The following is a 13,881-nucleotide window of genomic DNA, read 5'->3' as shown; positions in this document are numbered from 1 at the left end:
TTTCAATCAAATAGAATTGCATAAATTAAAAAAAGCATTCTCTTTTCTGCTTAAGTACTACAGACAGCCTCATTTTGTCACATCAGACACTTAGAAACAACACACTGAATCCACCAGAGGAAACTGGGCAAAAAAAAGCATCAGAAATTCAACTCAACAATGGAAGATTTTCTGTTAGCTGGAAGCTTTCAACTCTAAGGAGAAGTGAGCCAAATCTATTTGGCTTGACAGAAGTTTCTTAGAACTGGGGAGATGGGAAGGTGGATTCTTTTTAATTCTGTTCCAAATGTTTTACACAGGGAAATTAAAGTCAGTACATCTAATAAAAATCCAAATAAACATTTAAAAACTTGTTTGACTGGTATTCAGTAGGTGAGATTGACTAATGATTTGTCGTACTTCAACTTGTACTGGGGAGAAAAAAAATATATATATAAAATTTGTAATATTTTCTGACCAATGCCAAGCTGCGTGAAAGACCTTTTGACACTGATCTCATCTTTTCTCTACTTGCTTCCTGTTGTAGTTTGATCTTAAATGTCCCCAAAGGCCCCTGTTCTGAAGGCTTCATTTCCAACTTATGCTGCTCTTGGAGGTGATGGACGCTTCAGAAGGTGGGGCCTGGTGGAGGAAATTAGGTCATTGCGGGTAAGCTCTTGAAGGAGATTTTGGGACTTCAGCCCCTTCTTTTTCTCTTTGTTTCTTGGATGTCATGAAGTGACAATTTTGCTCCACCACATTCCTACCACAATGTTCTGTCTCACCATAGGCCCCCAAACAATGCAGTGACCCGAAAGTGACCTGAAAGTGACCCGAAACCTCTGAAACCACCAGACAAAATAAATCTTTCCTCCTTTAAGTTAATTATTTTAGGTATTTTGTCATAGGAGGAAAAGCTAACTAATACCCACCTCCAGAACACTGTTTGGGATTCAAGGATAGACTGGAGTTTGCTGTTTCCATCAGGACCTCAACGGTCACATCCCAACTGGTGTTTTGGTCAGGCATCCTGAAGAAGTCACTGTAGGAGCCCATCATGATGCCACTGTCTGACACTTGCCGTACACATTCAAATCCATCAAAAATGCAGTCATTTTCATAGAGGGACTAACAGATTGCTTTGGAGGTGTTTGAGAACCTGGCAAGTCTCAGTAGAGGGTTTCTCCATGTTAGGTCCCAGATTTTAATTGCTGAATAGTCCCTGGTCGGGATATATCTCCTTCTGTGGCTGAACTTCAAATCCAAAATTTGACAGATAATTTCAGAGAAGTAACCCATTCCTTGGATCCTCTGGCTTCTTCAAAAAACTTGATGTGTCTCTCCCACAGAGATGATGCCCATAGGTCACATGACCTAACTGCGTCTTTGCTGCTACTGCTGAAATGTGAAGATGCTGCAGCAATGGGGGTGGACCTTGGTCACTGTGATCACTTCCATAGGTGCTTCCATGTTGGCCAGATGGAAGTCCACAATGTTAAAATTGTGGCAGGTGCTTTCAGAGTTCCATGTGTCAATCCTCAGGTCATCAGCAGACCCATAGGTTTCAGTCACTGTTGACTGCTATGTGGTTGATGTGTAAGGGGGTACATTGGCAAGTGGTCCATGGGTCTGAGAATAGGCATCTACAGGGTGGTGGTGGTGGTGGCCGGATGCTGGAGTTGGCCCTCCTCGTCTTTCAGATCTTTGCCTTCTGGCCCTGATTACGCTCTCTGACTTCCCACAGCTGCACAGCTTTGTCAGTAGTAGATAGAAGAAAGTATGTTGCATTCTGCTTAGGAAGACATTTTATTGATTTTCCCCCTTCTATTTCTAGGCTCTTCAGGTTTGATTAAACTTGTGTTCATGGCTCTGGAATGTGCTATAAATGTTGTATTAACCCCTATGATGAACCTGATGGTTACTCTCTGCCTCCAATGAAATGTTATGACTCAGCCTTCCTTGTTCCCTGTTGGCAGTAGTTCTCCTGGTGTTTGAATTCTACTGTGGAGACATCAACTTTATTTCCCTAGTTGCCTTCACTTAGGTAGTTTATGCTTCATCGTTGTGTCACTATTCTCTCTCCTGGATTCTCTTTTGATTCCTTGGAAACTGAAAAATCAACCTTTGATGCTTTCTTTATGATTACCAGTTTTCAGAATGTTGAATTAGTTTCCTAACACTATGAGTACTTATTTTAGCATCATGACAATCTAAAGTGATATAAATACAATGTGCTTTAATTCAATGCAGTTATAATTAATATTAACTGATAATCAAATTGCTCCTCTTCTAGCAGAGGAATGTTTTTCAAGTTGCCTCCCACACCTTTTGACAATCATGATAGTCTTTGATTGTTTCCTTCCTCTCTAGTTAATATTCCAGGCTCATTTGATACATTTCATGCCATTGACCTAGAATGAGCCACCAACAAATACTTTGTTCTTTTTGGTGAACAAAGTATTCAGAGACCAAAATCTAAATGTTAAGAAGAATGCTCCTAGCTACTGTAATGGTGATTATTTTTAAGCCTTTTTCACCAGACAGAGGTAGGAAATATATTTGTGCATTTTTAAATGAGAAAATGCATCATAAGTTGATGCAGGTAATTCTAATTGATGTTTTGATTTACAAAGTTTTCTTAATTTAAAAATTAAAAACATACTGTTTCTCTTTGCTGAAAATCTTGTATTCTAATGATATTAAAATGGTTATTTCACAGTTTTATCTTATAAATACTGTTTTCACAATATTAATATTAATGTTATTGCTTAACAATGTGATTATTTGTCTTTGTCCATTTAGGCTCCTATAACAAAATATCATAAACCGGATAACATATAAACAACCAAAATTTCTTCTCACAGTTCTAGAGGCTGGGAAGTTCATTGCTGGTGCCTGCCCACTGTGTCCTCCTGTGGTGGAAGGAGTGAGGCTCCTCTCTGGAGCCTCTTGGTTTCTTTTATAAGAGAACTAGTCCCATTCATGAGGATTTCACTGTCCCGAATTTAAGCATCTCTCAAAGGTTCCACTTCTTCATACGAATTTTGGGGGACATAAACATTCAAACCATAGCATCACTGAAAATAGTTCGAATATTTCCCTCCAGGTACATGCAATCTAATTATTATACTTTAACTGGTTCTTTGAAAAAGTAAAAAAAGTTTGATAAACCCTTAACTATACTAACAAAGAGAAATAGAGAAAACTCAAATTACTAAAATTCATGATGAAAATGGAAATATCTTGACAGACACTACTGAAATACAAAAGATAGTTAGAAACCATTTTGAAAATTTATATTTAAATAAAACAGAAAATCTCAAAGGCATCGACAAATTTCTAGAGACATATGATCTACCCAAATTGAATCAGGAGGACATACACAATTTGAACAGATCAATTTCAAGCAATGAAATAGAAGACACTATCAAAATCCTACCAATCAAGAAAATTCCAGGACCAGATGGATTCTCAGCCAAGTAATACAAGACCTTCAAAGAAGAATTAACACCAATACTCCTCAAGTAATTCCATGAAATAGAAAAGGAGGAAACCCTTCCAAACTCATTCTGTGAAACTAGTATCACCTTGATACCAAAATCAGACAAAGACACATCAAGGAAAGAAAACTTCAGACCTTTATCCCTGATGGACATAGATGCAAAAATTCTCAATAAAATTCTGGCAAATCACATATAAAAACATATTACAAAGATAGTGCACCATGATCAAGTGGGGTTTATCCCAGGGATGTAAGTTTGATTCAACATACAGAAACTAATAAACATAATTCATCACATCAATAGAGTTAAAGAAGAGAATCATCATTGCAATAGATGCAGAGAAAGCATTTGACAAAATACAGAACCTCTTCATGTTCAAAACACTAGAAAAACTAGGGATAATAGGAACATACTTCAATAGTATAATAGCTGTCTATGGTAAGCCCAAGGCCAACATCATTCTAAATGGAGAAAAACTGAAAACATTCCCTCTAAAAACTGAAACAAGACAGAGATGCACTCTTTTACCACTTCTATTCAACATAGTCCTTAAAACTCTAGCAATCAGACATATGAAAGAAATTAAAGGGACACAAATAGGAAAAGAAGTCAAACTACCAGTTTTTACAGATGACAAGATATGCTATTTAAAAGATGCAAAAAATTTCACCAGAAAATTCTAGAACTAATAAATGAATTCAGCAAAGCATCAGGATATAAAACCAATACTCATAAATCAAACACATTTCTATGCATCAGTGATGAATCCACTGAAAAATAAATCAGGAAAACCACCCCATTAACAATAGCTTCGAAAAATAAGTACTTGGGAATCAATCAAACAAAAAAGCTGAAAGACCTCTACAATAAAAACTACAGAAAACTAAAGAAAGAAATTGAAGAAGACCTTAGAAGATGGAAAGGTCTCCCATGATTTTGGATAGGCAGAATTAATATGGTAAAATAGTCGTACTACCAAAACTGCTATACAGATTTAATGCACTTCCTATTAAAATCCCAATGACATTTTTCATAGAACTAGAAAAAGCAATCATGAAATTTATTTGGGAAAATAAGAGACCCAGAATAGCCAAGCAATCCTTAGCAAGAAGAGTGAAGCAGGAGGCATTACAATACCAGACCTTAAACTATGTTACAGAGCAAGAGTAACAAAAACAGCATGGTATTGGCACCAAAAGAGACATGTAGACCAATGGTTCAGAATAGAGGACACAGAGACAAACCCACATAAATACAATTACCTCATACTAGACAAAGGCACCAAAAACATATATTGGAGAAAAGATAGCCTCTTCAACAAATGGTGCTGGGAAAACTGGAAATCCATATGCAGCAAAATGAAAATAACCCCCTATCTCTCACCATGCACAAAACTCAACTCAAAGTGGGTCAAGGACCTAGGAATTAGACCAGAGACCTTGCACCTAACAGAAAAAAAAGTAGGCCCAAATCTCCAACATGTCTGATTAGGCAAGGATTTCCTTAACAAGACTCCTAAAGTACAAGAATTAAAATCAAGAATCAATAAATGGGATGGATTTAAACTGAAAAGCTTCTTTTCAGCAAAGGAAACAATCAATAATGCGATGAGATTGCCTGTAGAATGGGAAAAAATCTTTACCATTTGTACCTGAGATAGAGCACAAATCTCCAGAATATATGAAGAACTCAAAAACTTAACACCAAAATAAATAAATAAATAAATAAATAAATAAATAAATAACCCAATCAATAAATGGGCCAAGGAACTGAACAGACACTTCACAGAAGAAGAAATACAATCAACAAACATATGAAAAAGAAAATGTTCATCATCTCTAGCAAAAAAAGAAATGCAAATCAAAACTACTTTAAGATTTCATTTCACTCCATTCAGAATGGCAAACATCAAGAATACAAGCAATAATAAGTGTTGGCAAGGATGTGGGGGAAAAGGTATACTCAGACATTGTTGGTGGGACTGCAAATTGCTGCAACAATTATGGAAAGCAGTATGGAGATACCTCAGAAAACTTGGAATGGAACCACCATTTGACCCAGTTATCTCAGTCACTGATTTATACCCAAAAGACTTAAAATCATCATAGTGATACAGCCACATCAATGAGAAATTGTGTTCCATTTGTGTACAATGTGTCAAAATGCATTATACTGTCATATATAACTAATTAGAACAAAAACAAAAGTCAAGCTAATTATTATGTTTTAAAATCAATAGAAATAAAGTGGTTATTTTATTGTTATTTGACACTTAATTCTTATTTGATGCTAAATGATTATTTCCCAGTTTTATCTTATAAATAATAATTTTAGAATATTAATGTTAATGTTATTCCTAAAAGTATGATTCTTTGTCTTTGTCCATTATAGATTGCTATAATAAAATATCTGTGTTGTAACTAGTTTACCACAAAATTTAGGTTCATTTACTTATTTTGCATTATACTTTTAGAAAAACTTTTATTTAAAATTTATTTTGTAATCCTATAAAACAAAATTCCAAATCAAATAGCTTCACTTTCCTTCTCTAGCCCTTTTATTCTGCCCTTGCTCCACCTCCCAACATTTTAAAAAATGTAAGTAGGTATGTGAGTATGTGTGTATCTATATTCTGTTTTTCCTAGATAAACAGCATCATTTCATATACATATATATATTTTCATATTTCATTTTGCTTTTTCTTAGCAATTATTTTGTTGATAGTGTTGTAGATTTGGTGATATATAAATATATTTGTCATTCATCTTTAGATCTACATAGTAAGTATTAGACATTATTACATTGCATGGATATACTGGTACTTATTCAGCCAGTTCTCTGTTTATAAAAATTTGGATAATTTTCATATTTTTGTTATTCCAAGTTGTATAGCGATGGCCTTGTGTTAGTAATTTTGCACTCTCTGATTAATAGTAATAAGGCCAGCATATTTTTCATAATATTCCTAGAAAGGGTTTCCTGGGTCAAAGAGTTAACATATATGTATCCTTGCTAGGCTTTTCCAATTATTCTCCAATGGGGTTATGCCATATTGAATTTTTACCAGCATAGGTAATATGTGGCATCTTGGTATAATTTCAATTTAGATGTAATAAAAATTGGAGAAATTTAGAAACTTTTGCAATTGGGAGAATCATGGTCTTCTCTCTAGAAAACTGTCAAATGTTGATTGTCTGGATTTATACCATTTTTTATTTATAAAGAGATTAAACTTAGCCTTCTTATTCAGACTTTCTTTAACCTTCTTGCCTCTTTTTATATATGCAACAGAGATCTTTCTCTATTAGCTTTGATCCAGGATTCTTGGTTTAATATATGTATAAATTTAAATATTTTTAAAATTTTATTGTGAATTGAAATTTTTCTATAGCTAGTCCATCCTGTTGATACTTTTGTTTGTGACTTTGATTTTGTTCTGTATTTTTGATGATAACATTCTGATTGATTTGAGATTTGAATACTTAGTATATCTACTTATTTATCAATCCATCTATTCATTATCCAGCCTAGCTATTGCCAAAATAGTGTTGGCTTATAAAAAAAGTATAAGTAAAATAATAGTGAAAAAGGAAAACTATCAGGTTAACAGTTTAAAAAGGTGGTAAATTGATAGGAAACAGGGGAAAATCATAAAAGTTGGAGCTAGAAATCTACAATTAAGCTCTGACTTTTCTAGCACCTAGGCTCAGAGTAAAACTTGAAAGATTCTGTAACTCTCATTGTGTAATAGTAACAATCATACCAGCTCATTAGAAAAGGATGCAGGATTCTCTTTGCCATTGAAGAAAAGTTTAGTTGGAAGTTCTACTTCTAAATAGGAGCTAACTAGCCTGTTATAGTCAACCTTTGTATAAGCTGCACATGCTTCACATGTATGTATGTGTATACATATATGCTTGTGTATGTATTCATCTGAAGTTTTAAAAGGTTGGAGAGCTACCAAAAATTGAGAACTCACAGGCCAAAATTATCAGAATGAAAGGAAGGATAGAAAGGACATTTGGTCCCATGTGACATTTCCACTAGAGATATTTGCTGATTTGCAAATAGCAGTGGAGAGGCTGAGAACATGAAGAGAGATTTTGGCATCTCATGAGGCTGGGATGAAATAATTGGAGTTAAGGATCTGCCAAGGAGAAAAGGTCTTAGTCGTCAGCCCAGACTTTCATTTGGGTTCCTGCAGGTCCAAATCTTAAAGATAGATGATTGAAAATACATCATTTACCACAGGGACTGCCTTCCAGCTCCGATCATCTCTATCCCTGATGTATTAAGAGATTCTGCCTCATTCCCTGGCAAAAGCACAGAGTATATTTATAACACTGAATGCTGTTCAAAGACTTGTATCCAAAGTATATTAAAACACCTACAAATGAGTAGGAAAAATTACAGACAACAGAAAAGTGGGGAAAATACTTGAACAGATACTTCACAAAGGAGGATTGCCAAATAGCCAAGAATCATAGGAAAAGTTTCAAATTTTAATTATGATTAATCATGAAGTTGCAAATGAGAATCATAATGATATAGTATGACACACCTTATGGAATGTCTAAAATTAAAAAGTTGGAAAACACCTCAAGTTGTTAAGAGTGTGAAGAAACTGAAACTTTTTTTACAGAATTGGTGGAGATATAAATTGGTTTAACCACATTGGAATACCATTTGGCAACATGTGCTTAGTCAGAACAATCCACATGTCCTCTGACTCCAATCCTTCATTCCCAGGTGTGCTCAACAGCAATTGGGCAAGAGAAGCATATGGATGATCCTTAATAAACTATAAAAATGTTCAAAATGGCATTATTTGTAATAGCCCCAAACTGGAAACAATCCAGATATCCATCAACACTAGAATAAATTATAGTACATTTGTATATTATAAAACAATAAAATAAGACTACTGCTTCATGTAACACAAATGAACTTGATAAACATTATATTGCATGAAAAAAGGCAAACACAAGAGTACATAGTGATTCATCTGTATAAACTTTAAAAATAGTCCAAGCTGGGCTGTGGTGCTGGAGATCGTAATGAGGGAGGAGAGTGAAATTAAGAATTACAGGAGGTGTGTGAGATGACTCTGGATATTGATCATAGTTTATTCCATTACTTGGGTGGCAGTTACAGAGGTGTGTCCACTTTGGGATTGAGCTGAATACTTAATTATGTTTGCTCTTTTCTTTATGTGTATTATACTTCAATAAAAAGTCCCCTTAAAAGAACATTATGATCATTTCCTCCTTTGGACTCTGTTCTATTTCCAAATCATTAATTTTTACATCTATTTTTTAGATTACTCCATTTATATTTAGGATTTGGACAAGCAACATCTTCCAAAGAAAATTTTGTTAGTTAATAAAGATGTGGAAAGTTAAGAATTCAACAGAGAAACCCATAGCAGAAAGATGTAAGTCACCTGGAGATAAGTAAAAATTATAGGAAAATAGAAGAGTAATGGCAATTTATTTAAGTTCCCACAGGCACGTACTTTTCTTTAACAGCAGGTCAAAAATAGTGTTGTGTTTTTTTCTTTTATGTCATAAAAAATAACAAATACCTACTGCAGAAGACTCAAGAACCTATCAGAAAAAGAAAGGAAAGATAGCTACAAAAAATGAATAATCTTGTTTTCCTAAAACAACCTTTGTAAACATGCTGTTGAATGACCTTACATTTAATAATTTTAAAATACATTTACAAAACTTGAATTATACTTACAGGTTTTTCCTAAGTTTCCTTTTGCTTATGTCCAATCACATGTGTACTTAAGCAATGCATCCTGCTTATCTAAGTTATCTAAACGGAGAGCAGAGATAAATCAGTTGTGATGAGCTATGGGTTGAAGACCTGGCTACTATAAACCCATAGAGAACAGCTGCAGAGAATGGAATGAGGGACTATCTGTATCTATAATCAGAAGACAAATTCCCCTGAGATAAACATATTTTCCTGTGTTGTTCAAGCCTCATAGTCAAATGCTTTGGAGGCTAGTAATTAGATAGTTAGGGAATTCTCTGAATTCCCCAGAAAACAGCTTCATTTTTGTCCACGTTTTTGCATTCTAGACAGCATATAAGGAAGAGCTGGGCGGCATTAAGGAGCAAGGGCACTTTTGTTTACTTGCTCATCCTGTAAGGACATAGTGCCTGCTCAGAGGAAAATTTTCTTTGGCATTTTGTCTGCTTTGGAATCCTCTTCTCTGTTGGGTAGGGTTTACATTACAAGATGCATGCCTCAGTCATTGCCTGCCAATCCGTGAAATGTCTGGAGTATGGGGGAGGTTTAGTCACCTAAAGCCCAGTGACATTAAGGGACACACACTGTTCAAACCTTCTTCTCACTTTCCTCTCCCTATCTCACCCAGGGTACAGGGTAACTTGAGATGCTGCACTTGGCATCTTTCCTGTTCACACACTCTAGCACTATCTGTGAATTCAGCAGGAGGGGATGACTGTGAAAGCTGCCTGGGGAGTGTATTTCTTCAGGATTCTTGCACAAGGGAGACAGTTTTTTAAAGTGTCAAGCACTTTAAAAAAATTTGTGGTAAAATAAACCAATCACAAAATTTGCTATTTTGATTATTTTATATGATAAATCAGTGACATTAAGTCATCACCATCACCACTATCTATTTCCAGAATTTTTTCATCTTTTGAAAGGAAACTTCTTACTCTTTAACATTGCTTTTCATTCTAGGGTACTCCTGTACCCCTCCAAACCCTGGCAACCACCAACCTGTTCTGTGTCTCTAGGGATTTGACTTTAATGGGTATTTCATATAAATAGAATCATATAATATGTGGCCTTTCATGTTGGACTTCTTTCAATTGCTTCAGTGTTTTCAGATTCATCCTTGTTGTCATGTGTATCCGTACTTCCTGACTTTTAAAAGCTGAATACTATTCCATCATATGGATAGATCATGTTGTGCTTACCCATCCATCGGTTGTTGGGCTTTGTAGTTGTTTCCACCCTTTGGCTATTATAGATAGTGAGGCTGTGAACATGTGTGTACAAATATTTGAGCACTTATTCTTTTTTGGGTGTTTAGGAATAGGATTGTTGGATCATTTGGTAATTCTGGCTTGAATTTTGGGGGAATTGCTATTTTTCACAGTTAGCAAAAGAATTTACGTCTGGAAATTTTCAATACTGGGATTTACTTTAAGATAAATTAGTAAGGAGTTTTAAAACTTCTCTTCTCCATTGTTTGGTTCCCCTCACTCTCCTCCCAGTGTCCAGTTTCCTCATGTCAACACTTAACTTCTGGTTTTGCCCAGTGAGTCACATGTTGTGGAGGGGGGAAGCTCAGTATGTGTGTTGATGATTCTCTTGTATACTTCTGTCAATGGACTTGTGTGTTGCCTTCATAATTTACAGTTTAATATGTCATAATGCTTCACTCTGAAAAGTAGGACTAATGATATTTCTGATGTTAAAGGCATGTGAATTGAAAGAGCCTTTGACAGTTCAGAGTGAGTAGAGGACTTGAGATACTTTATTCACACTGAATAAGGAGCAGGTGCATTATAGGACTTATTCTAAGGGGCATATTGTCAGTGTGATTGACCATAAGCTGCTCCCTTCCAAAACATATCCCAGAATCTTGCAGAGTTGGTATAAAGGGACAGAGTGGGTTGATTGGAAATTGCTGTAATTTGGTTGGTATAAGATAAATTAGGGATCCAGAGAGAGCAGTGACTTGAGTGTGCTTCTGGAGGAACTAAGTGGAAACCAGCCACTTTGCGTATGTTATGTATTCAAGCATTCAATATATTCTGGGTCTTTCACGTATAGATCAATTGACCCGACACATAAGCATGGGAATTGGCCCAGAGACTGAGAGAGCATTGTTAATGGTCAAAAGATGAGCTAGAAGCCTATAATCTTTTAATTGAGAAAGTTGTGATTATTTGGCATTGCTTAGATTCTCTGTGTTAGATAAGTTAATTTTTAAATTTTAAATGTTCATTTTATATAAATATAACATTTTCCAGTGATTTTTTTCCTTATCCTACATCTGGTTATTCTTAAATTGAGTGTACATTCTACTACTTGCCAGAAGCATCTATTGTAGGGATTTATTCACAAGGAGGGAACTTTAAGAATGTGGTAAGCTACAGCATCTTAAAGCTGATATCTTAATCAGATCCTGATCCTTATTCCCAATTGCATTCCCATCTCTTAATCTATACAATGGACATAAGGGAATATCTCATGGGGACAGTGTAAAGATGAGGTTGCTAATTTCGGGGAGGTTCATGGGAAATTATATATTTCTTTGTTATGAGCAAAGAGAAAAATCTCAATACTATCTCCTTTGAACACATATCAGAAATAAAAATATTTAATATAATTCAGTGTATCAGTCAGTTGTTGCTCACTTGATATCCTGGGAGGAGAAAACAGGTGTGTTATGCTGACAGTGTTGCCAAATTCACACATGGCTGAGATATGAATAGTGGTGCTAATTACACTTCGCAGAATGGGTACCCAATTAATCTAATGGAGAATCCCACCAAACTTAACTTCATATCAAATGTGTTAAAAATAGTATAATCCCCGCAGGGACTGATGTGCTGATTTTATTTGCCTGTTTAAGTATCATAAGAATATAGTATGTTATGTTCTCTGACCCTACCTATTATTGGAATTAGGATGCAATAAAAAGGAAATTGAAGAAAAATAGAAAAATTTCTTCTATAATATATATTCTAAAAATCTAGGTTTGGTTTCTTTATTTCATAGGCTTCAAAGGATGGGCTATCTGGTTAAGTAATGTTGTAAGTAAACTAGTTCAATGCCACAAATGAACAGATACTAAATAAAATGCCTTTATTTTGTATATTAATTTAGAAGCTTACAGCTTGAAGTATCAGCTGGCTAAACTCTTGGAATATGAAATATACGAGTGTCCTCTGCCATGAGGATTTAAGCAGAGTCAATATGGCTCCATCCAAAAAGCAAGTTGCTAGCTACAAGCCAAAAATCTATGTTCTTGGGCCATGTTTTCCAAATATAATGAACACATGTGCTCACTTTGATGGAAAAAAAGTTTGATTGGTCTCCTTTCATTAAATAAACATACCATCTTATAATAATGGCACTTATATTTTGTACTTATATTGTGCAAATGTAACTAAGTATAAGCTCATTATGCTTAGAGATAGTAAACCATTATCAAATCAAAGCAAATTAACAAATATCAAGAAAATTACTAAACTTCTGGGTGCAGTGGCACATGCCTGTAATCCCAGTGACTCAGGAGGATTGTAAATTTGAGGTCAGCCTGAGAAACTTAGCAAGATCCTATCTCAAAATAAAAAAATTAAAAAGGGCTAGGGGTGTAGGTCAGTAGTAAAGTGCCTCTGGGTTTAATTCCTGGTATCACCCTCATCTCCGCTAAAAAAAAAAAAAAAGGGGGGGAAGAGAGAAAATTAGCAAACTGAAATCCAAATTCTATGCTGATTTAGGAAAACTTAGTTGCCAGTCATAATGTGACCCTAAATTTTTAGTTCTATGTAGTTTTGGTATCATGAACTCAATCTCTCTATTTCTTTGGTCAGGCCATTAAGAAATCTTCATTCATTTGACTCGCTGATTTTAATTTGGCCTTTAGTTGACACAAATATGTCACTTTTATATTGGTCACTCCTCTGCCTTCTCCATGTAAATTAAAATAGTATCGTTCGGTGCCAATGCAGTAGAAAAATGAAAAACAGGTACTAAAACAGAGAGGAAATACTCATTTCTAGGTAGTTATTCACGTGACCCAAACTTATTCTTTCATAAGTTTTAGATTTTCATTTTAAAAATATAAAATAAAAATTCTATTCTGAGGAATTTGACAAGATTTTCTTTCCAACTCTTCTTCTTCTTATTTTTTTCCAATGACTTGGTGTGTGCTGGTCCTTATTTTTCTAGTTCTCGGAGTTTAGCTCTGCAACTTGACTTCAGCAACTTGACCTTCAGGGACCTCTGGCACCTCCAGATTTTGTAGCTCTCTAGAATTTGCATCTATAATTTTGTACCAATGAATCCCTTCATAGATTTTGGCTTTTCTAACTCCTGTATCCTGAAAGGGAAGAGAGAAAGAAAAATCTGCACTACCACTCAGACTTCCCTCTGTTCACTGCAGTCTGTGGGGAAGCCCACTGATTATCTCATCTACGGAGTAAGCACGGTCCTTCCTCTGCCTTCCTTCTTTCCCCTTCTATTCCACTGCATGCGACTGCCATTGTGATATAGATATTCAATTTTTCTCAATCGTCCACAGACGAGTATAAACCCTTTTACCATGCTTTCAAAATTCTTCACAATTTAACCTCAACTTACCTTGGCATCTCAAGCACCACCATCCCCTACAGTACAT

The 13,881-nt window shown here is 35.2% G+C and overlaps 1 pseudogene; it reads right to left on the bottom strand.

Annotated features, from left to right (window-relative positions):
- Positions 1–900: 900 nt before the first annotated feature.
- The window catches only part of LOC143386448 (serine/threonine-protein phosphatase 2A 55 kDa regulatory subunit B beta isoform pseudogene), a 128,405-nt pseudogene continuing 115,424 nt past the window's right edge, over positions 901–13,881 (bottom strand).

The sequence above is a fragment of the Callospermophilus lateralis genome, chromosome 2 (genome assembly GCF_048772815.1).
Source record: "Callospermophilus lateralis isolate mCalLat2 chromosome 2, mCalLat2.hap1, whole genome shotgun sequence".
Classification (NCBI taxonomy): domain Eukaryota; kingdom Metazoa; phylum Chordata; class Mammalia; order Rodentia; family Sciuridae; genus Callospermophilus; species Callospermophilus lateralis.
The sequence above is the reverse complement of the archived record's forward strand: the minus strand, read 5'-3'. Positions and strand labels throughout refer to the sequence as shown.